This window comes from Elephantulus edwardii, unplaced genomic scaffold (assembly GCF_000299155.1).
Source record: "Elephantulus edwardii isolate Elephantulus edwardi_28Jun2011 unplaced genomic scaffold, EleEdw1.0 scaffold00065, whole genome shotgun sequence".
In the NCBI taxonomy this organism is placed as follows: Eukaryota; Metazoa; Chordata; class Mammalia; order Macroscelidea; family Macroscelididae; genus Elephantulus; species Elephantulus edwardii.
Genome location: NW_006399815.1, coordinates 6,016,359 through 6,039,325, shown reverse-complemented (window position 1 = coordinate 6,039,325; position 22,967 = coordinate 6,016,359). Strand labels below are relative to the sequence as shown.

General features: G+C 35.6%; 1 protein-coding gene across 2 annotated transcripts in view; it reads right to left on the bottom strand.

Annotated features, from left to right (window-relative positions):
* The window catches only part of NELL2 (NEL-like 2 (chicken)), a 633,143-nt gene that overhangs the window by 339,841 nt on the left and 270,335 nt on the right, over positions 1–22,967 (bottom strand). The gene's annotated exons all lie outside the window — the stretch shown is intronic.

Below are 22,967 nucleotides of genomic sequence, written 5' to 3'. Positions count from 1 at the left end.
ATAAGTTTTGCATAAGCCAAATCAAGTGTTCTGGGATTAGTCTATGGTATAGTCTGGTATGTAATGGACTCCTTGCTCCTGCTGTTAACCCACTAAAAATTAGCCAGTAGGTGATGCGTAAGCACACTGTTCAGATAAAAAAAGTAGCTCTGTATCTTGATGGTATTAAGAATATATATTTAGTAGAGAAATATTGGTACATGAACTGTGTTCACGGGATCAATACAAAGAAAAACATGCTTTTACACACAAATCTTTGTGAATCCTGAACTTCTAATTCCTAAACGTTGGAAGCGGAAGTGGCATCCACTTTCTAAACAACAAGTCTATGGAAACTCTATGAACTATGATAAATGTTGATGGTTGTAGAGGGGCTGCAGGCCTTTTGTTCATAGGGTCGCTATGAGCCATGCTCAACAGCAATCAATAACAACCTGGTATAGTCAGTATTCTTCACCAACTTTACAATTCAAATGTATCAATTCTTTTCTGGTTTTTTAACTGCCAAATCTTTATCTGACAATATTAAGCAAGTGAAAAGCCTAAGGCTGATTTCAGGCCACGTTAAGACATCAAAAACAAAGCTTTGCTTTTTAGAATTTTAAGGAAGTTTTTTGCAGCAGATAGACCAAATGCAATATGCAGACTGCTGCTTTTATGGCCATTGGTTGCTGACGTAAGTAGAATAAAATTATTGACAACCTCAATATCCTCTTCATTCACTAAAAGGTTGTTTATTGGTTTAGTTGTGAGGATTATTCTTCATTTTTTGCTTTATTTTTCTTTTTCCTCTGTGTAATCCATACCGAAGGCTCCAGTTTTTAACCTTCACCAGAAAGTTATTCACGTCATTCATGGCAAGCAAGGCTATGCTATCTAGATATCAATTGTTGCTCTCTAGTCTTCCTTTAACCTTGATGTCATGAACTTCTCAGACTATTGTCCACTGTACAGACTGAATAAATAAGGTAAAAGAATATAAACTCGCCTCAGCCCTTTCCTATAATGAGCTACAGAGTATACACAGGTTAAATGAACACAGCTAAGTGTTCTAGAATTTCCATTCTACTTATCTATTGTTACTGATTCCAGTTTAATTGTATTACACTCATACAATGTATTTTATAAAGTTCCAGTTCTTTGAAATTTATTTATATAGGTTTTACAGCACAATATAGGCCCTTAGTTACAGGATTAATATTTGTAAACATTTCACTTGGTGCTTAAAAGGAATATGTAGATTGCATGTTGGAAACATTATGGCTAATATATGTTCAAATAGGGGCCTCTGGTGGCCTATGGAATAGGGGCTTGTGCTGCCAACTAAAAGGTGGGTGGTTCAAATCTCCCAGCTGCTCTTAGAGTAAAACATGGGTAATCTCCTTTCCTCCAATTTATAGTCTCTGAAAACCCACTGGAGAGTCACCTATAAGTCAGTTCTGATTCAACAGGCATGAGTGAGTGAGTGATATATGTTAATATGTATACTTTACACTTACAAAGAAGCTGTCATTAGAACAGGAGAAAGGGCTAATGAATCTTTTAAGATCAGGAAAGGTGTGTAAAAGGGATGCATACTTTCACTATACCTATTCAATATATGTGTTGAGCAATAATCTATGGAACTGGATTTAAGGAAATGATTGTGGCATCAAGATTAGAGGAAGACTCATTAACAAAAACATTACCTAATCCTACACTATCCTCCTAAATCTCTACTGTGCTTAAGCCAATTGTAGGCACAATGACAGGCTATCTTGCTTTAAAGTCTTTCTCTCTTTTGCTCATTCTCTGATTCACCAAGTAGGATATCTTTATCCAAGAACTGACAGAACAAACACCTTGTTCTGTTAATACCCTCAAATGTCTGCTACTAAAAATTCATCCAGAATAACCACAATTTGAGGAAGCCCTGGCGGTGCAATTATTAACTATCCTGTAACTGAAAGGTCAATACTGCAAGCCCACCAACCAGAGAAAAATCTAGAACCACTACACAGTAGCCCTCTTTGTCCTAAAAGTTTCCTTTGGGTTAAAATCTACCTGGTACTGCACAATAAGAATAAAGTATTGTGAAACAATAAAAACTTTGTAATTAATTAATCTACAGCGAATAATTTCAATGAATATTTAGAAATAACAATTTTGTATGAAAATCAGCTATCAAATTAGCAAATGTCTGATCTATACTTAGTTGATTTCCCCAATGGAGTTAAAATGAAAATGATACATGTTATTGTTATTATGTACCATCTAATTAGAATCAACCCATAGCTGATCCTCCAAAAAGTTTTTCAGAGGCAGTAAATCACACAGAAGGAGACTGGCCATCTTCCCACTGTGAAGCAGCTCGTGGACTTGAACTATAAGCCCTCAAGACGGCAGTACAGCTCCTTATTAGGCTTACATAACTTTTTCCAATATAGTTAAAATGAAAGTTTTACATACTGTAATGATATAAGTCAGCTCTAAGTTGGTTCTGATTCAACAGCACACAACAACACTGCATAATTTACCACTATCATCAAATCTATTAAGCAATCATGATGGTAAAACTAACAATAAATGTAATGTGACATTTCTCTAATTTGTAAGTTTGTGTATTTGAATAACTGGGATTTTTTGTACTTTTGAGTCAGAATGGACTTATAATTGGCCCTCATGTAGGTTTTCAGAGGCAGTAAATTACACAGATGGAAACTCCATTATTTCTTCCATGGAGCAGTTGGTGGATTTGAACTGCGTGCTTTTGAGTTGACAATGTAACTTCTTACCACTTAGCCACCAGAGTTCTTTTATTTAAGCAATAACTGCAATGTAAATGTCATCTATATTTACAAATTAATCATATTTATTGTCATAATTTCTTTCTGGTGCTGTAATTATTTATATAAAAATAGTTATGAAATTTTGTTTACTGGTTTAAATATAAAGTTCATCAAGTTAATATACATTGTTTTTCATACCAAACCTTTCCCCTTTCCTTTGCCAATCCCTCTCTCTACCCATCAAATTGTGTTACACTATATTTAAGCCCTCTCCATCTCCTTGATCCTCATACATGCTTTACAATCATGGTCCTATATAGTATTTGTCTTCACAAGATTGAGTTAGTTCCTTTATCATATGGCTTTCCAGTCCCTCTTGCATTGGGTAGTAATTTACAAAATCATTGCTCCTGCATGCTGTATATTATTCCATTTTGTGACTGCACCATAATTCTAATGTTTCAGCAGAAATCATGCAAGCAAGAAGACAATGGAATGACATATACAGGATGTTGAAAGAAAACAAATGCCAACCAAGGATCCTATAGATACCAATGCTCTCCATCAAATATGAAGGAGAAATTATATCCTTTGCAGAGAAGAAAGAACTCAGGGAATTTTGAAAACAAGACTAAATCTACAAGAACTTTTAAGGGAAGTCCTATACACAGAGGTACCAAAGAAAAGTGGATGGACCATAGTAACAAGAAACAACAAAAAAAGAAACACAGCAAAATGGCAATGATAAACCTGGCTTGTTAATAATCATACTTAACATGAATGGACTTAAGGCACAAATCAAGAGAAAAAGAATAGCAGAATGGATAAAAGAAGCAAAGCACACAAATCAAGAGAAAAAGAATAGCAGAATGGATAAAAGAAGCAAAGCCCATCGATATGTTGTCTGCAAGAGACACATCTAAAAAAATGAAGAGAAAGGCAGACTCAAAATATAAGGCCAGCGGGGAAATATACCAATCAAATGACATTCCTAAAAAAGCGGGAGTGGCAATACTAATCTCTGACAAAACAGACTTCAGACTAAAAATCACTGTAAAAGATAAGGGAGGGTACTCTACAGTGATTAAAGTCATGGTAGATCAAGAGGACATAACATTGGTCAACAATCTATGCACCAAATGATACACCTGCTAAATACATAAAATAACGGTTAATAAAATTGAGGAAAGAAGACAGTGCCATAATAGTGGTAGGAGACTTTAACACACCACTCTTCCCAAAAGATTGGTCAACTCAAAGAAATTAACAAAGATACAGACCTAATCTACACAGTCAGCCAATTTAACCTTGTGGGTGTATTCCAAGTACTCCACCCAACTAAAACACAATTCACTTTCTTTTCAAGTGCACATGATATATTTTCCAGAATTGAGCACATATTAGGGCACAAAGCAAGCCTCAATCAATTGAAAAAACAATCAAATAATACAAAGTATCTTTTTATTGAATTTGTATAGTTATCAATATGCCATTTTTATATCCTATAAAAAGTATCCGAGAAATTAAAAATAAATATTCTATTCTATACTACAATTTGAGATAGCTCTGGTGGCCTAGTGGTAAGAGGCTGTGCTGCAATCTCAAAATCATGCAGCTTGAATTCACCAGTTGCTCCATAGAAGAAGGAGGGGCAAACTCCTGTGTGATTTACCGCCCCTGAAATCATGCTGGAGCTATGACTTGGTTCCATCTCGACGGTACACAGCAACATATTAAATTCTGTTATTTTCTAAAATTCACATCACATTTACTAAGTTTAATATAAAACATGTTAATCCTCTGCGTTTAGGTGCTGCATATACATTTTCTTGGTCCTGTATAGCTGTTCAGAATAAAAAAAGGTGCTTGTTATTAGAATAATTGGGATTACCATAGTGTCAAGTAGCATACATTTAGGTCACAATCAACAATTTGATATAACAACCAGCGTGCTTTACCCCCCTTTTGTTGATGATATTATACCTATTTTAATTGGCAGACTTAGCATTCATATAACATCTTTTCTTTTGCTATTTTTTATGTAAGATGTTTCTAATAAAATATTTACTGTTTTTATAACTTGAAATAACTTCTTCTCCTGTAATTAATTTGACATATATTTCTTGTTGTTTTGTAATAATCTTCCAGAAGAAAGAAATAAGTTCAGCAATTACAGTATTGTTACCTGGGCATAACAATTTAGATGAAAGCCATCATTAAATAATGAGTATTGGCCCACAGAGAATTATCCTTCTTCTACTCTTTTACTGGTTATTATACATGAGTTTTGCTCTGCATTAATTCCATTATCATCATTTAATTATTAAATTAAGTCTCGCTCTGCATTTCTTTATACTTTCCCTTGGTATCCAACCAAGAGAGAATTCTTCCTCTCAAGGACTTCATGCTCTAATTAAAACCTAGATAGAAATAAGGCATTGGAGGGAGAAAGACAGAAGGATAGTGGCAAAGAGGAGTGGTACCAACTACAAATTAACAACATAAAAATATTGACAAACTCCTAGAGAAATCTCTAAGAAAGTCTAAGAACTAGTTGGTGTTAGTGAAGACAGACTACACAGGGTACAAATAAAATTCTGATACGCTCAGATATAATGTCCTTTGAGAAGATTTCCTGGAACCCCCCTCCAAATAAAATCACAACTTTGTACACATCTTTTTTATGACCCCACATCATTATAATAGCACGCTATTAATCGTTCCTCCCTGAAATGTAAAATCATATTTAGAGATGTTCAGATGTTAAGCATATAACAAAATGCCTGAAAACTAAAGCAGTGTTCAATATTAAAAAAAAAATTCATCCTCTCTCTCTCTCTCTCTCTCTCATACCCATTATTAAAATTACTCACACTTTATAAATGCAGGGGTTTTTTTTTAATTAGACTTTTAGGTTCAATTCAATCTGACTTAGATATCTTATCACTTACTACTTCACTCTCTGTAGAATGAATGCCCTACAAACACATACTCACAGATACATGCTTATTATTCATACTCTTTCTTCCCACTGTAAATGTTACTTTTTTAGAAAGAGCCTTTTAGGATTACACTGTAAATTAACTGTTGATCTTTATCTCTTAAAGAATGTTATACCAACTGGAAGGTTGACAAATCTATACAAGAAATACCTGATGATCCACTCCCATAAAATTACAATTCTATAGTACAATTCTATTTTATGCTATTTGATCATGCTTTGCTGAAAATAAACTCAATCATAACTACATCAATTATAAATTAAGTATAAAGTATACATGATATACATTAAATGATATAATTTATATAATGTATTACATTAACTATAATTTGTCATGGTATATGCATATGCTTTGGTATGTGTATGTTTTTACTTATCAAACTAAAATACTATAGCAATGATGTTGAGGATGATGCAAGACCAGCAGCATTTCCTCCTTCAATAATAAAGACCCGAGGAGTCAGGCCAACTCAATGGCATCTACCTGCATTATGCAAAATATTAGAAGTAGCATTTTTCAGCAACTTCAGGCTGATGGTCGTAATTATCAATACAGTCATCTAAGAATACAAATAAACATTAATATTCACATTGGCTAACAATCTAACTCATAAGTAAAATTGACCCTTTATATTTCTTTTTGTCTGATATGTACTTAAAACACAAAATGAAAAATAGCCTTTTCACAGATTAGCTTTCAAAAATCAAGGGTAAGAGCATTATTTTTATCTACTCTTTAATCTTTATCGAAAAATAATCATTTATATTTTTCCATTATCCAATGTTTTACAAAAATAGGGATTCTTTTCAATGCAGTCACCAGGTTTTACTAAATATTTTATCTAATACTTTAAAAAAGACTAAATATTACTCATGCAAAGAGCCAAACCAAAATAAAACAGAGTTGGCATTATTACCACAACTTTAACTAGAACGTGGCTTAATAGTGTATATGCAAAAGACAAAAGGATAATAAATGCTCCATGGTATTGAGTCAGAAACGTCCAGGCTACTTTGACTCATGCAAGTCAAATTCTTCAATATTGGAAAGTCCTCACAATAGTAAGAACTATCCATTTAATAGGTTAAAATATAATTAAACATAGACTTAGTCAATAATTTCAGGAATGGAATCAAATGACAAAGAGAAAACCAAAGGCTGACAAAGAAAAAAGAATGTGTTGTGTGTGTTAATACTAATCTAGTTTATGGCAACTCTATTTTGGTAAATATGTACACACATAAATAAAGACTAAAAAAGTCAAATAGATTTAGTACAGAGATCTAAGCCCTGAATTAAGATTACTTCATTGCACATTAACTTGGTATTATAAAATCAGTCTTTTCAACAACAACAACAACAAATTACTCCCAAAACCCCCCCAAAACTGATAACAATGATAAGGGTTTGAATCAAAGATTTACAGGTAATGTTTCCATTCAATAGGCTTTTCCCAGTAGGTTTTGCTAAAGAAAAATAGCAAAAGAATTTCACTGAAGACTAAGTATAGGAAGAGCTACTGGAAAGATAAGTAATATCTAATCACATCTTTTAAAAATTGCTCATTACACATATTTCATATTCATACAGTTATCTCCATATATCCTAACATATGATATGCAAGAGAAATAGACATTTTTGTTGTTGTCCTACCATTTTTTCTACTTTAGTATATTTGTGGCCATATTTTCCCTTAAGTCTTACCCAATCAGGATATATGCAACATATATCCTAAATTTCTTTTTGGATTTCTTTTAGAATTTCAATCTCCAATAAAAGAAATAATATCGTCACCTCTACAGAAGAAAGAATTTATGATATTTCAGGAGTATTATTTCTGAAAAATTGTTATATTTGCCTAGCAAATATAACGAAGTAACAACCCCATCAAAAATGGAAACAGAAGTAGTATTGAGAAGATCTTACTACAGTATCTGCAGAGTGGGATGGGTGAAGAGGACAGGTGATGGCATCATGTGGACTTCAGTTATGTAGATGAATATATTAATCCCCAAACCTGAGAAATAGTCACAACATGAGAAGCACTAACTTGCACACTCTAAAAAACCCTTGTATACTTGGTGAAGTATACATGAGACAGAGGTGGCTGAACACATTCTCAAAAACAGGATTATTACTACAAAAAGAGGAAAGAAATTTTGAAAACAAGCATGAAGCTGGCAGGAAGAGAAAATGAGAAATCACAGAGTGGATTCCAAGTATGTTTACCAAGCTCAGAGTAACACATATTCCAAGAAATGTGCTTGCCTTTACAAGGGCTGAGAACTAAAGAGGTGTCATTCTTCAAAAGGAAAGAAGGCTTCCCACTGGAGATATTTTTTCTCCATCTCGTTTTTTTTTAAACTAAAACAGAACTAACAAATGTGTACTTCTAAAGATAATATCAAAAAGGAGGTATACTTCTTCATGGCCTCTACAACAGATGGTGTTCAGAGCAGCTTATAATTATCTAGCAGAGCAGATCAATATAAAGTGGGAATTTTAAAAACTGCAAACACATACTAATTATTTTGAGACTTTTATAAGAAGATGAGTATTCCCTAATATGCTAGTACTGGAGGATTCATTGACAGAAAACAAAAAGTTTCATTTGCTTTATAAGCATTTGTGTTTCCTATGTAAGTACACTATAAAGTGTGAACAGAATCAACAACTCTAAAAACCATTTTAATTGGTGTAGAAGACTAGCTTACAATTACCATCTACCATGCATGAGACTCAGGTTGTAGTACCTATCAATGTTCCACAGGTACAGCCAACTCCTGTCTCTAAAAGTCTGGGTATTGCAAGGACAGTGTCATCTGCAGCAAGCTGAGCTGCTAATCCAAAGGCTGTGTGTCTCTGGTGGTAGGAATCTAGGAGTAGCTCTGAGGGAGAAAGATGGACAATCTCTTCCTGTTGAGATTTACACTTCAGAAACCTAATTTTGTTGTTAGGTGCTGTGTCAGAACCAATCATGGCTGACCCTACAAAAGGATTTTCAAAGGCAGTGACTTAGATGGGATGAGTCTGTCCCTCTTTCGCCCATGGTACAGCTGGTGAATCCAAACCCTGTGTCTTTGAGAAGACAGCAGAGCTCCCTATCACTAGGCCACCTGAACTCTCTTGGAAACCTAATGGTGGGTCATTACAAGTTAGAACCAAATTGAGTAAAAGTTACGTGAGAAATGAGGCTTTAAAAGTTTCAGTAGAATTTCTGAGTAATCAGGCCAAGAAAAAAATGTCTGGTGATTTATAATCTGGACAATCAGCCAATGAAAATATTAATTGGTCAAAATTATCTAGTCTGCAAGTGATCTTGGAAATGGTGGAGGAATTCATTCTGGACAAAAATTCATTCTTTTGTGTGTAAGGTTACTTTGATTTGGGGTCCAACTTGAGAGTGACCAATAATAACAATGATCTGAAGCAAAAGAAGACAAAATCATTAGAAGCTCTTATGACTAAAACTTCTGGCAAGCACTGTTCATGGATATAAGAAAAACTTTCCTTTCCCTAGAGTGCTAGGAAACATGCCAAAAGCAACAAGGCTCAGCAAAGTATTCAGGCAAGCCTACTTCTGTCATGCATCTAGTCTTATTTATATATGTAACATATATACAGAGAGATAGAAGACACTGAATATTTTAGATAAAACAGTGAAGATAATAGGTTATACATGTAAGTCATTAAGATAACTTCATTGAACTTCTGCCTTTCAAGGAATGATTCAGGTGCATACTAAAATTATAAAAGTAATAAAAAAGAAACACTCTGATACTTCTTAAAGAACTACAGAAAGGAAAAAACATAAAAATCAAGACTTGGCAACAGCCTTCTAGCCCTAAAGTTAGAAAGCAGAACAAAGCTACTAAAAGGAGGAACAGATTAAATTGGTGCTGAATGTCACAAACAATTCACTGAATGTTTAGGCAGATTCTGTGTAGGTCCAAAGAGGACCAATCAGAAAATTGGGGTCATTTAGGAAATTAAAGACTGGTAATAGGTTCTAAAATATAATTACAGAGTAAGTGAAAGTGGAGGGACAGTACAAGAGAGGAAAACACTCAATGAGATGGATCAATTCAGTGATTGGGGTAATGGGAGTTAGGTGTATCAGAGACAGTGAGGTTGGCACAGGATAGAGCAGGGTTTAGGGCTGTTGTACACATAGGGCCACTAGAGTCACAAGTGACTCCGTGGCACATACAATAGTAACAAATCAAAGCAGGAAGAAGAAATTTCCAATCTATTAATAATATTGTTTGTGTTTAAATGAATTATTTGGTCTATAAAGACATTCAAAGAGTAGCACAGACTTTGGTGCACATTATTATATTTCATATTTTGTTCAATTTTAGATCAAGATCCTCATGGCTTCAAGACGTCAAGAGGCACTGGTATCTGTGACCCGATGAAAGAAACATATTTTACTTGAAATTTAAATCATACTTTATCTTCTTTCTTAAAATATTCATTAAAATTAGGCGAGCTCTGGTGGCCTAGTGGCAGGAAACTGTACTGCAATCCCAGAGGTGCGCGGTTCAAATCCACCAGATGCTCTGCTGAAGAAGGAGGAACAATCGCCTCCTGTACCAGTCAGATCCAATTTGACGGTGCACACATAAAAAATAAATTAAAAAAATAAAAAAATATTCATTAAAATTAGTTATTTGGCTAAACAAATTGGTATAAGTATTGTTTCAACATTTGTTCTAAAGAAAAAAAACAATGTCAGATTTATTTCATGTGTGGCATAGTTGTAGTCAGGCATTTTTCTGATTGTTCAGAATCTGTAATTCCAAAAGTTTATACATTATAAAGATAATCACATTGATATTAAGTAAGTCTATAATTTATTGAAATTCAAACTAAAAATCTAATGCCATCATTCTGCTTTACACATATTTCTAGAAAACACTGTCTTCTATAAAGAGTCTTGACTTATAATCTTAACCTAAATATTGGTATTGTTAGAAAGGGAATTCTATTGTCCAAGTGGTAAGGTGAACTGCTAGGAAAACAAACAGGTTCATCCTAGTGAGGGTAAAACCAGGCTGCTTCTTGAAGGCAAAGATTCTGAAGCTTCATCTGACGTACTTTGCACATGCTGCAAGGAGGGACCAGTGCTTGGAGAGGGACAGCAGGTATGGGAGGGTGGAGAGACCGCACAAGAGAGGAAGATCCTTGATGAGATGGATTAAATGACTGGGGAGATGGAAGTAAGTGTGTCAGAGACAATAAGATTGGCACAGGATAGTGGAGGATTTAAGGCTGTTGTACATAGGGTATGTAGGATCGCGATGAGTTGCAAGTGGCTCGAAGGTAAATAACAATAGCAACAAGTGGTAAGGAGATGTATTGCTAACCCAAAGACACACAGTTAAAATGCTCTAGCTGCTCTGCAGGAGAAAGATGGACAATATACTCCAATGTCATTTACTTACTCTGAAAAAACCCTGGATGGTCAGCTATAAGGTGGTTCCAACTTGAAGGTACATAAAAAATAATAACTGTTAGAAAGCAGTACAGAAAATGTTAGAAACTTAGTTTTATTTACACAGTAACAATTCACACTTTTAGTTCTTTTCGTACTTATGAAGTACTTTACTATATTTTATCTAAAAAATCTCATTATTTAATACAGTATTTAGTCAAATATTGAATATTGCTCAGTTGTTGTGGTTGTGGTGGGTATATGCCGTCAAGTCACTTCTGATTCATAGCGACCCTATGTACAACAGCCCTAAACTCTGCTCTGTCCTGTGCCAATCGCGCTGTCGCAGACACACCCATCCGATTACCCATCACTGAATCAATCCACCTCATAGAGGTTCTCACCCTCCTGTACTGTCCCTCCACCCTACCAAGCATAATGTCCCTCTCCAAGGACCTTACATGTCCAAACTACCTCAGAATCCTTGCCTCCAAGGAGCCTCCCAGTTTAACCCTTTCCAGGATGAATCAGTTTGTTTTCCTAGCAGTCCATGGTACACTCAATATTCTTCTCCAGCACCACAGCTCAAAGGCATCAATTCTCCTTCTGTCCTCCTTGGTCATTGTCCAACTCTCTGATGCATAACAAGTGATTGTGAAGACCATGGCCTGTATCAAACACACCTTAGTCTCCAGAGAGACACCATTGCTCTTCAGTACTTTGGAGAGGTCCCTAAAAGCAGACTTTCCCATGGGAATACGCCTTTTAATTTCCTGGCTACCGGTGCCAAGAGTGTTGACCATGGAGCTAAGCAAACTAAAGCTGTGAACAATCTCAATCTCTTCACCGTCCATCCTGATGCTGCCAATTGGTCAGTACTTAATAAAATGTTGTTTTGTTGTTGTTGTTGTTTGCTGTCAAGTCAAGAACGACTCATAGTGACCCTATGAACAAAAAGCCTAAAGCCTTTCTATAACTATCGCCATTTATCAAAGTTCCTAAAGTTTGCAGAGGCAGGTTGTTTAGGGAGTGGTTGCCACTCCTGCTTCCAAACCTGTCTCATACTGGAAGCTCCATCAAACACTGTCCATCATGGGTAACTGTTATGGCATTTGACACCCCAATTGCACAAAGTTCAGCATCATAGCAACCCCATGTTACCTCAGTACAGCATACTGCCAGAAGAGTGCTGAACCACTTAGAAGAATGTTCCTACAAAACAGACTAACAAGCAACATTTAAATACAAAGGCCCTTCCTGAGGTCTTATTGAGTCTAAACATGAGGCTTAAATAAAAAAACACCAATATAGTATGTTTTTGTTGTTATGTGCCATTGAGTCACCTGTGACGTATAGTGACCCATTTCCTATCCTGAGCCAGTCTCCCTAATTCAGACACAACAACCCCCATTGCCCCAGATACTGTATCAATTCATCTCATACAGGGTCTGAAAATAATGTCCTTCAAAGTAAGTGAGGTGGAGCTTCAAAATTCTAGCCTCAAAAGAGAGACTTGGTTTCACTCCTCCAAGATAGACTGATTTGTTTTCTTGGCAGTCCATGGTATGTTCAAGACTCTTCTTCAGCACCACAACTTGAAGTCATCCAATCTTCTATCATCCTTCGTCACTGTCCAGATCTCTGAAGCATAACAAGTAATTAAGAAAACAATTCCCTGGATTAGTCACACCTTTGTATCTAGACTGACATCATTGCTTTTCAGCACTCTGGAGAGATCCATGACAGCAGATTTTCCCAATGCAATTAGTCTTTTCATTTCTTGACTGCTGGTGTTGAGTGTTAGTAGTGGATCAGAGGAAGGTGTAATTACTAACAGCCTCAATCTCTTCTGTTTCTAATATGAAGCTACCAATTGGCCTAGTGGTGAGAATCTTTGTCTCCCTGATGTTGAACTTCAATCCACATTGAAGACTACTGTCCTTAACTTTCTAGAGCAAGCACTTCAAGTCTTCTTCAGTTTCAGCAAGCAAGGTAGTGTCATCTGCATATCATAGGTTTAACTTATGGTTTAAATCTGTTCTTTAGTTCCTTTAGCTTAAGAAATGCTGAATTTGGCCTTTTTAGTTTTTTTACTCCAGCTCCTTGCACATTTCATTATAATATTTTGCCTGGTCTTCCTGAGCTGCCCTTTGAAATCTTCTATTCAGCTCCTTCTGGATTTTTCTTCCATTTGCTTTGGCTCCTAGACACTCTGATGCAATATTCAGAATCTCATCTGACATCCAGTTTGGTCTTTTCTTCTTCTTTATTTGTAATGACTTTTTGCATTCTTCATGAACAATATTTTTGATACTTTGTCACAGCTTATCTGGTCTTTATTCATTAGTGCTCAAGGCCTCAAACCTATTCCTGAGTTGGTTTTTAAATTCATGGGGGATGGACTCAAGTTCAATTTTTCATTTCTTTGGATATGATTAAACCTTATTTAGCTTTAATTTGAACTTGCATATGAGCACTTGATCATTTGTTTCACAATCAGCGCCTAGCCTAGTTTTCACTGCTGATATTGAACTTATCCAGTGATTCCTTCCAAAGATGTAATCAATCAATCTAATTCCTGTGCATCCCATTGCGGATGAAGTCCGCGTGTATAGCACGTATTTATGTTTCTTATAAAAGGTATTTGCTATGAATAAACCATTAATTTTACAGAATTCTATCATTCTATCCCCAGCCTTATTTCTGTCACCAAGTCCATAATTCCAACTACTGATCCTTCTTTCTGGTTCCCAACTTTTGCATTCCAGTCACCCATTATTATTATTAATGCACCTTGGTTACATGTTCAATTGATTTCTGAATGCAACAGTTAGTAAAAATCATCTGTTTCCTCCTCTTTGGCTCTGAGTGTAGGCACATAAATTTGAATGATAGTGGTATTACTAGGTCTTCCTTGTATGTGTATGGATATTATCCTGTCACTCACAATATTGTATTTCAAGATGATTCTAAAAATGGCTTTTTTAACCATGAAAGTGACCCCATTTTTTCCCTCACCTTTTTATCTCCAGCATAATAGATCTTATGATGGTGGGATTCAAAATGTCCCCTGCCAATCCCTCTCATTTCGCTAATACCCAATAAGGCATTATTTATGCATTCCATTTCTTTCTTTAAAACATCTAATTTTCCTACATTCATGCTTCTCACATTTCATGTACCAATTAATTTCTTCTTACAACTATTTATGCTTTGTGTTTCAGAATTTGAGGGCTCAGCTTCAGTTTCATATGAGTTAGTCTATTCTAAGTGTACTCTGTTGTACATAGGGTTTTTGAAGGACTGTACTATTTCAGAAGTGGATGGCCAATCCTTTTTTCTAGTCTGTCTTAATCTGGATGTTCACTGCTAGAAGAATATCTGAAAGACATGTATTTTTACCTACCAAATGAAAGACCCTTCCCTTACAGAAATAACCAGTATATTCAATGCCCCCTTCCCCAAGCACATGTGACTTGTCTCTTCCCTTTCCCTGCTACATTCCCATTCCTTACACACCTGGCTACCAAGTCAAACCCTCTTTTGCCCAGTCACTTCTTAAAATAATCACAAGTCACTTCTGTGATGACTTGCACACACTGCTACTTGTCTCTCACGCTGTTGTCTAGTTCTTGTTTGGGAGAATTTAAGTCCAAAGCTTATGTGCCAACTTCAGGGAAGGATTTTTGCTTGAAGCAATACTGAGGAAAGATCCTTGCCACAGAGCTCCTGCTAAGTTTTGTGACTTACCGTCTCTGTTTATAGTGCTGATATATTGTGATAATTCCAAGATCTCTCGGCCAAAGCAAATTTGAAACTGAAGATATCCTTTCCCAAAAGATAAGGTTAAGGTCGCTGTCACACTTCCACCACGGTGGTAACCTTCCATTAAATGATCAATGCTCTAAATATTAACAGAAAGAGACTGCTACATCTTTTTCCTAAAGAGCTACTAGCTAGGTAATGGGTTCAACTGGCAATATTTCAGTTGGTAGTCTAGTACTTAACCTACTATGCCATAAAAAACCCTTAATTATCATAACTGCCATTCAGCAAGGGTTTATTTTGTATTAAATGTAAACTCAAACTCATTGTTGTCTGAATTGATTCATAGCTGATCCTTCAATGTGTTATTTTTGGATGCAGCAAATCACACAAGAGAAGACTGACCATCTTCCTCTCACTTCAGCAGTATGTTGTTGTTATGTGTTGTTATATCAAGTAGTCTGTGACTCACAGGGACCCTAAGCCAAATACTTCTGAACCCTGACCTAACCTGAGCCAATCTCACTGCCTCTGACCCACGTACCTGTATTACCCCAGTGTCAATCTTTCTCATCTAGGGTCTTCCTCTCTTGTGCTGTCCCTCCACCTTTTTAATTATGATGTTCCTCTCCAAGGACTGGTCCCTCCTGCCAACCTACCCAAAGGATGTTAGACAGGGCTTCAAAATCCTTGCCTACAACGAACAACCTTAAACCAGACATGTTTGTTCTCTTGGCAGCCCATGGTATGTTCAATACTCTTCTCCAGCACCACATCTCAAAGGCATAGCTAACCTTTAATATATCATTACAATTCAGTCAACAGCAATGAGTGAAGTGAGTTTTCAGTTCACGAGAAATCAAGAAAGAACTAAATTAAGCTGAGTTTAATTGATTTTTCCAGGTTAGGAATGCTTAATAGCAAAAGATTAGGTTTAATCCAGATGTGCCTTAACACAGGAGCAATGATTTAAAAAAATATAGAACACCTGAGAGGCTAGAAAGCATTATGCTGAGTAAACTATCACAATCTCATAAGGGCAAATGCTGCATGAGAGCATTATTGTGAAAATAGAAGGATAAACTAGTAAGATATGTACAAATTCCAAAGGGGAAAAAGGAGAGGACAGGGAGAGTAACTGGGATAGATCCAACTAAGATCTAAAAATATAGGGTGATAGTGAACATAGAGCAATGGTGAATAATCTTATAAAACACTTTATATGGGAATGATCATATGAAACACAATGTGAATGAAGGAAGAAATGTGTGAAATACAATATACCTGAATGGAACACTATATGATTTTTTATGCAAAACAATTTAAAATTTAAAAAAAATAATTGTTTATCCCAATTCCTGATAACCCAACATGTCACACAGCAGAACCTCTCTGTTGGTTTTCTACAGAAGCAATTCATCAGACATTTCTTCCAAATATCTCTGGGTGATTTGGAATCACCAACTTTAAGTTGTCAGTGTATCAGAAAAATTAACACCTCACTACAGTGTCTACTTTTCCGCAAATGTAATGGCATTTTTGGAACTCCCTAAATTCAAACAATAAAATTTAATTCAAAAAGTCCTGTAAAGTATTTACAATTCAACCTAGAACTAAGCATTGCCTTAGTGTTCCTCCTAGTTCCTTAACAACAAAAATACTGTCAGAGAGTTGATTAGCACAAATGCTAATTCTATGTGTTTCAAAGTAAAACTACACTCTAGGAGTTTTTTAGGGATTTTTTGGAATCGGATGGCCAGACTTTTCTTCCAAAGTGCTGCTGATGCATACAAACTGCCAACCATTCAAATAGTAACAGAGCAAAGGGCACCTCTCTCCCTCATAACTCTGTTTTCTCCCTTCTACTGCGTATTCTCTAAATGTGGTGGTGTAGTTTGGTGACTTTGAGTACATATTTATTCAGTCCAAATACTGAACAAAAAGATCATCTAAGTTGGACTCTAAGAAAAAGAATTTAGCAACACCAATGGAAGAAGATTTATTAACAATATGAATAACGTGCAAAGGACATCAGTTTGCTTTTTGAAGTGGAAGAGGACTTCAAGCACTTATTGATATAGCTCAGACTATAGCCTTCAGTATGGAGAAAAGACAAATCCCTGATGTACGCCCTTTCTAATTTTAAACCATATAGTTGCCTTGCTTCTTTCAGACAATAGTTTCTTGATCTAGTTATAGATTTCACAAGAGCCCAATAGAGTGTCTGGGACCTTCATTCTTCTCAATCTTAGCAATAAACTGATGTGATCAATAAAATAATAAAAAATATCTTTGCATAGTCAATTAAACAAAGATAAACATCCTTCTGTTGTTCTCTGCCTTCAGAATGTACCTCTCTGATATCCACAATGACATCCCTGGTGTCATGGCCTTTTCTAAACCCAGTTCGAACTTCTGGCAGTTCCCTGACAGTTCTAGCCATTTGCAATGATCTTCAGCAATGTTTTGCTTGAATGTGATTTAATGAATTGTTTGATAATTTCCATACTACGCTGGATCATCCTTCTGGGGAATGGGAACAAATACAGATATTTTCCAATCAGTAGACCAGGCAACTTTTCTCTATATTTCATGGAATAAACTAGAGAGCATGACCAGGGTTGCATCTGTTAGTTGAAACATACCAGTTGATATCCCAATGATTTCTAGAGCCTTATTTTTTTTTCTCCATTCTCTTCAAAGAAGTTTGAACTACTTCTTTTGTTACCATTGGCTCTTATTCATATGGTACTTCCTAAAATGTTTTCAGTGTCAACCAGCTTCAGTATACTGATTGATCCCAGCTCTTTGCATATTTTCTTATAGATGGCCTAGTGGCAAGAAGCTGTACTGTAATCCCAAAGGCAAAGTTTTGAGGCCACAAGCTTCTCTGCAGGAGAAGGATGGGCAATCTCCTCCCACACAATTAACTGCTTCTGAAAACCTGCCGAAGGGTCAACTATGGGTTGGTTCTGACTCTACAGTACACAACAACTACTCTTCTTTGTCTTATTAAGCTATAATTTCAAACCTTTTATACAACTCCTACTTCAGCACCTCTTCCCTTTGTTTCGGCTTCTTGACACTCTAAATCAATTCTCATAGTCTCTCCTAATATACAATTTGGTTTTTCTTTCTCCTCTATTTTTGTAATGATCTTTTACTCTCTTCATGTATATCCTTGAGTTTATCTCATAGCTCCTCTTGTTTTTGATCATTGATGATCAATGCCTTGAATCTGTTCCTAACTTGATTTTATAATTTAAGTGGGTTAGAGTCAAGATCTCATTTTGTTATTGTCTTAATTTAGTAATTGTAGATTTGTTTTAGTCATCTTCAGTCTCAATTTGAACTTGCATATTTGTAATTGGTAGTCTGTTTCACAGTCAGCACCTAACCTGGTTCTTACTACTGATACTGAACTTTTCCAGTGATTCATTCCACAGATGTAGTAAATCTGATCCCAATGCAGTCCATCAGCTGATGTCCATGTACAAAGTTACCTTTTGTATTTCTTAAAAAGTAGTATTTGCTATGATCAAATAATTCATGAAGCAAGACTCTACAAAAAAGGATGTGACATAAGGATCAGAGGAAGACTCATCAACCTTACCTGCATTATGCAGATGGCAACACCTTACTTGTTGAAAGTGAAGAGGACTTGAGACACAACCTTCAATATGAAAAGTATCTCAATATCAAGAAAACAAAGGCAACTCCTGGGCACATGGGCAACTTCAAGATAGATGAAGAAAAGACTGAAACTGTCAAAGATTTAATCTTACTTGGATCTAAAATCAACACCCTTGGGACCATCAGTCAAGACACAGGATGTATTACTTTGGGAAAATCCACTGTCAAGGACCTCTCCAAAATACTTAGGAGTAATGGCACCAGTTTAAAGATTAAGGTGCAACTGATTCAGGACATGGTATTTTCAATTACTTGCTATGTTTCTAAGAGGTGGACATGAATAAGGATTACAGAAGAAGAATTTATGCCTTTGAGTTGTGATGTTGAAGAAGAGTAATGAATATCTCATGGACTGCCAAAAGAATGAGCAGATGCCCCCAGAATGCTCCTTGGAGGTAAAGATGGTTGAGCTTCATCTCTCATACTTTGTTGCTAAGAGATACTATTCCTTGGAAAGGGATATTATTCTTGGAAAGGTTAAGAGTCAGAGAAAGAGAAGAATACCCTCAATGAGGTGGATTGATGGTGTCTTCAGTCATGGGCTTAAGTGTATAAGAGATGATGAGCATCACACAGGATGGGACAAGATTTAGGTCTTTTATTCATAGGGTTACCATGAGTTGTATTAGACTTGACACTATCTAACAAAGAAGCACTTCAATTAAACAAAGGATCCTCATAACTGAATCTACTAGCCACATAATGGTAAACATCATGAATAGACTCAAGTTGTCAAAGATTTCATTTCACTTTAGTCCATGGAAGCAGCAGTCAGGAAATGAAATGGCATACTGCATTGAGCAAATCAGCTACAAAGAACCTTTTTAGAGTGCTAATGAACAAGGGTATAACTTTAAAAACCCAGGTGTAACTGGTCCAAATGATGGTATTTTTAATTGCCTCTTATGTATGTTAAAGTTGAAGAAAAACTGATGTCTTTGAATTGAGTTGTTAGAATACTTGAAGTTTATGTATACTGAATATAACATGGTATGACAGCACAACAGATACATATATCTTGAAGTAGTATTGTTAATGATACACTTTAATAGAGGCAATGGTAGTGGCATTTTTTCTCACATACTTTAGGTATGCTATTCGAAGGGGTGAATCCTTGCAGGAGGACATCTTGCTTATAAAATGAGCAAAAAAACTAATTACCACTCACTGAGAATTGAATCTCCAGCAAGATTCAGAAGATGTAAATCACACAGGAAGAGACTTTCCATTTTTCTCCCACAGAGTCATTGGTATATCTGAGGTCATTAATGGATTTGAACCATCTGTCTTTGGGTCGGGAATGCAATTCCTTAACCACTAGGCCACCAGAGTTCATAGTAAAGGGAAAGATCATCAAAAAAGAGGAAGATTTCAGGATATACTGGCATTGTTGAATATATTTATGAGAATGTACTATGGATATTGAATGTTTTTCCTATCTAGAGGCGTAAATAAGTGAAAGAGAGGAAGACCCTTGATAAGATGGATTTGCACAGTAACTACAGCAATCGTTTCATGCATGTCAGAGATGAGGAGGATGACGCAGGATAAGACAAGCTTCAGATCTGTTGTTCATAGAATCCCTGAGTCCTACTTGATTCAAAATAACCTAACAATAACAACTGTTATTATTTTTTAGCATATAAAATATATGATAAAAAGAATACTGCAGATTACAGAAAGTATGTTAGTTTATTCTCAGATTGTACAGACTTGGCGTGCTAGAAAAGGAGCCAAGATTTTCCAAGAATAAACTCAGGCTTTTTGATTTGAATGCAGCAGCTCTGTGTACAGAGCAGTAGAGGTTTAGGGAATTTTGGTGGCATAGTCCTTAGTGAATTTCACTGCTAGCTCAAAGGCCAACTGGTTCTTGTGGTTAGAATTCACCAGTATTTCATAGGCAGAAAGATGGGCACTCTCCTCTCATTACAACTTACATTTTGATAAATGTCACAAGAGAGTTGTTTAGAAAGGGAACTGATTCTTCCTCTCATACAGATAAGAAAACAAAAAGTTTAAGTGATGTATACAAAGCGGTAAAACCAAGTCCTATATCTACAGTTTATTTCAACAAACTACTCTCTGTTCTTTAAAAAGGCCTTAATCCCTTAATCAAAGTCATGTTCTGGTTCACAATTATTTCCAAGCCATCTTCATTCCCAGCTAACACTCTGGGAGTCAAAAATCAGATTTCTATTTCATATTACAAACAAAACTATGTCAACTTTCAAGATATGAAAAAGATACTATGAGAAAAAAGGGAGGCTATTTATTTTACCCTACATTAGAGAAAAATGTCATTTTAAGATTTATAAGGGGACAGGAAGATCCTATTTTACTCCTACTTCTCTAAAAACAATTAAAAATTATTAAATGAAGAAACATTGTTACATAGTTAATATAATTGAATGGAGTTTGGTAACTGTGGAAAAATCTTAAAATTATGTATAATCTTAGGCATAGTTACTACTCTCCAAAGTATTTACTCTAAGTGTATAACTCTTAAAATCAAGGTAAAATACAAAAGTAATTCCCGTTGTGTTTCTCTGTCACCTATACAGAAATGTTAAAATAATCAAGATTTCTTCCCAATATTCTATTCAGTTAAAAGCCCAATTTATTACCAAAGCTCTTTTTCTCCCTTTTTCAGGGTAACCATCTGACCTAAGTATTTAGAAGTAAGTTTTCACGTAGATTATTGCATTAATACTTTTAAAAGTAAAATACAACTTCAAAAGGTCTTATATGAAAAAGAATTCCAAAATTCCACTATTTTTAAAATTAATATGGTTATTGGCATATTTGGAAATATACATGACTATTGCTGCTTATGGGAGTTATAAATGACTACCTGGGGGATAAAAATCTCTGAGAAACTATTTGAACAAATAATTGAGTTAAGAAAGTAAGTAGAACAAAATCAATAGCTTTCCTTTATAGAAATAATAGCCTATTAAAGATTATATAAGGAAAAATCTATTCACTTGGCAACAAAAAATAAATATAAAAACTATGAAAGCAATGCAAGCCTACTATTTTTCTATCAAGATTTACTACTAACGAAAGTGACAATTCACACGAGTATTCTATTTAGTTGTTCCTCTTTCATGCCATTCTTTATAATAGATTCTCCTTTATGGACCTACCTGCAAGCACAAATCTTCCTCTCATTGCCAAACTCATCCAGTTTTCAGTCATAATTTTCATTCTATTATTTCTCTGGTGTTGGAGAATATTGAATATACTATGGACTGCTAAGAGAACAAACAGGTTCATCCTGGAGAGGGTGAAACCAAGCTGTTCCTTGGAAGCAAGGATCCTGAAGCTGTATCTGAAATACTCTGGGCATGTTCCAATGAGGGACCAGTCCTTGGAGAGGGATACCATGCTTGGGAGGATGGAGGGACAGTGCAGTACAGGAAGATCCTCGATGACATGGACTGATTCGGTGACTTGGGACATGGGGATAGGTGTCAGAGAGAGTGAGATTGGCACAGGACAGAGCAGGGTTGAGGGCTGTTGTACATAGCATCACTATGAGTCACAAGAAACTCGATGGCATATAACAAACAACAGCAGCAAGAACAACAACAACATTATTCTTTCTTTAACATCAAACTCTTGGCCTTTTGGCCTTAACTCAAATTTTATTTCTGTAAATACATTATGCACGTTAGGGACCTCTCAAGTGGTAGCTGTACACTATTGCTACCAAAAAGTATTTCATGTATACCATTAAGTATACCATTCAGAGTCAGAAAGTACAGTTGGTATCACTTCTCTGTTCACACATAAAAATATCTGCCTTGTAAGTTTCATGCCACCATTTTCCTATCATCTACATACACACACACATCTACACTCTTAACACAGCCCTCTACCTTATTTCTTTCATTGCTGAATTTGAAACCAGAGACATATTCTTTCTACAGTACCTGTAACATTCTAGAAGATTCCAACTCTATAAAATTGACACATCCAGCACACTGGTTTCTTAGTTTCTTGACTCTTCCTCCTTTTCCCACTGGCATTAGCCTATCCTGTCTCTTTTAATTACTCAAAACTTATCCACATTCAAACACTCTAAAGCAAACCTTCTACACTATGAATTGAAATCCTTATGCTTCCAGGTTGTACCTTCAATTGTATTTATTCTTCTTTTTTTTTAATTTTTTTTCTATATTTTATTAATTTTCATAAACATTTACGAGATTTTGGGTTTCCATTCATTCATTGTTGCACTATTCTCTCTACCCTCCTCCCAGTTTGTTCTTGTCCAAATGCCACAGTGCTTGTCAAAGC